The 2,915-nt window shown below is 41.0% G+C and overlaps 1 non-coding gene across 1 annotated transcript; it reads left to right on the forward strand.

Annotated features, from left to right (window-relative positions):
• Positions 1-1,400: 1,400 nt before the first annotated feature.
• On the forward strand, positions 1,401-1,509 carry LOC136547693 (small nucleolar RNA R71). Its single transcript, XR_010781657.1, has one exon. It is a non-coding gene; the product is annotated as a small nucleolar RNA R71 (small nucleolar RNA).
• Positions 1,510-2,915: the final 1,406 nt, after the last annotated feature.

Here is a 2,915-nt window from a genome sequence, read left to right on the forward strand (position 1 = left end):
GAGGTGGAGCTCAGGCTTGGCTAAGGTTGAGCACCTTGGGGATGTGTTGCCCTTGTGTGTGATTGGTTTGAGAGTCCTCTAACTCAACTGTGGTTGCAAGATTGTGATCCAATTGTGAAGTGAGCGATTTCTAGTGTGTTGCATTGCGTGATTGCATCGAGTGGCACTAGGTGATCGAGTTGCAAGCCGGTGGTGCTTGTTACTCTTGGATGTTGCCACTTCCTAGATGGCTTGGTGGTGGTCTCTATCCAAGCATGCAAAGAAGATTGTGCGGTGCTCTAGAGAAGTGGTTGTGAATGGTATTGTGCTCACCCCATGGGAGCCGTGAAGAGCAACTTTAGTAGAGCGTGTCATTGAGCTACCCTCACTTTTGGGGTAGGTTCTTATGGTGTATGACGTGCGGGCTTGGTGGGTGATGCTAATTAGCTGCCGAACCACCAAGTGAGCGGTCAACACAATGGGGACTAGCGTGTTGGCAAGCATGTGAACCTCAGGATAAAATCATCGTGTCATCCTTGTCTTCCCATTGGTTTGCATCCCCTTTACACAAGCTTGTATTTACTTTCATATACTTTGTGCTTGTGTAGTTGCTCTTGTAATTAATTAGCTTGTGTAGCTTGCTAGTTACCTTCTTACTTGTGTAGCATAGAAGTAGCTCCCTTACGTGGCTAATTTGGTTTTAGCAACCTTGTTAGTCACATTGCTTAGTTTGTCTAGCTAAGTAATTTGCGCTCTATAATTTGGCTTATGTAGCCTTGTTATTGAGCATTGCTAGTGAGCTTAGGTGGCTTTGTGCTTTTGCTTACTAGCATGTGTAGGAGCTCCCCTATTGCTTGATGTACTAGTGGCATAGGTTTGTGTGACCTTGCTCCTAGAATTGGTTAGGTGAGCTATAGCTAGCCGGACACCTTAGTTGTTAGTTTAGGATCTTTTAAGGTGCTTGAGAACATAGATAGAGGGGTGTTGTCTTGGCTAGACCAATAGTTTAAATTACACATTTGTTTCAATTAGTCAGTGTGTTTAATTTTTAGAAAGCACTATTCACCTCCCCTCTAGTCTGTCATCTCGACCCTACACCACATTCTTCACATGTCATGTGGGAATCATGAATGTGCATGACTTCTTGCTTCTCATTAGCTTAGTCTTTGAGCTTCTTCATGGGTAGATCCATCTTGCTAGACAGCATGTCTACCTCCTTGAGTTGATGCATTCCTCCACCTCTCTTGCTGGTCTGAAGACATTCTTCATTCTAGCCTTGGTTGGAGACCATCTTCTCCATGAGAGCTATTGCCCCTGGGATTGTGAGTGATAGGAAGGCACCTCCAGCAGCAGCATCCATGTTCTCATGGGTACTATTGGTCAACCCATGGTAGAAAGTCTGCATGAGTAGCCAATTCTCCATCCCATGATGAAGACATTCTGATATATAGTCTTGAAAGTGTTCCCATACCTCAGGGACAGATTCATCATGTTGTTGTTGGAAGCTTGAAATTCTCCCATGCAGAGCATTGGTCTTGCTGTGGGAAAGAACTTTGCTAGGAAGGCAGTGGAGCAGTTATCCCATATAGTATTTCCATCTTTGTTGGAGTAGAACCATTGCTTTGCCTTCTCCAAAAGTAAGAATGGGAAGAGGCAAAGTAGTATGGCATCTTTGGAAACTCCCTTGATGATGAAAGTGCTACAGATCTCTAGGAAGTGTTGGAGATGAGCACTCGCATCTTCATGTGCCTTTCCACAAAACTGGCTGGCTTGCACCATATTTATGAGAGCTGGCTTGAGCTCAAATCCATTGTCTCCCACATTGACTGCCAGTCTAGTACGGATGTTGGCCATAGTTGGAGCAAAGTATTCGTGGAGAGTCTTGTTAGCCATGGCTTCAAAAACTAGTGTTAAGCTATGCCTTGTCTGGTTGTCTTCCGATTCTAAAGCTAAGACTTTCTTGAGTTTGGCTCTAGCTCTCCTAATTAATGCTTTTGGATCTTCAACATAGTTTGTTAGAAGGTCAAAACCGGTCATATATTACCCTGCATAAGATACAAAAGTAGACAGAATAAGGGTAAGCCTGTTTGAGCAGAGGTTAATGGTTATCTCGATCACATCAATAAGTATAAGTTTATCAATATTTCCTTACGGCCTAGCTACCTTCCTCGGCAATGACGCTAGAAATGCTTGTTGGTATTTATTAACTTGTCTCTTGATTAAGTAGCAACCTAATGTTTATTGACCTTTCTTAACGTCACTTTTGCTTAGTTGTCATCCCTAGCTATGATGCCAGAAATGCTTGTTGGTACTACCTAATATCATTACTAGAATGACACTAAAAAGTACTTAAGTATTTCATTGTGACTAGAAAGACTATATATATATATGAAGGGATCTACAAGTGCACAGATAATTTACCATTGTAGCATTTCACCCAAGAGTATTCCAGGTATCATTATTTATATTTTTACCATAGGGAAGGACGGGCAGTTGGAATATATTGATAACTTATACACATGGTGGAGAAATAAACCATAACCAAACTTCTACTCACAACAGGTGTAAGTCAAGAGATAAAAATATATGAATGGTAATGATAATTGATAATCATTCAGAGTACTCCTTTGTATGGCATTAGCATGGCTAAGTAGAATATTAGAGGAATAATTCCTAAGTCATTCTTAATTATAAGTCAAAGCATATGTTGATTAGTGTAATTACACTTAGTAATCATGGTTAAGATCAAGCATACGTTGATTAGTGCAATTACACTTAGTAATCATGGTTAAGATCAACTTCATATCTACACATAAGGGATATTACTAAAGAAGATTAAGAATAGAGCTTGTCTTCCTTTGTAACTAGATCTTACTTGTCCTATATTTAGGGAGTGGACTACAAAGGACCTAACAGGAGTGTCACATCCGTAATCT

The sequence above is a fragment of the Miscanthus floridulus genome, chromosome 3, assembly GCF_019320115.1.
Source record: "Miscanthus floridulus cultivar M001 chromosome 3, ASM1932011v1, whole genome shotgun sequence".
NCBI lineage: Eukaryota > Viridiplantae > Streptophyta > Magnoliopsida > Poales > Poaceae > Miscanthus > Miscanthus floridulus.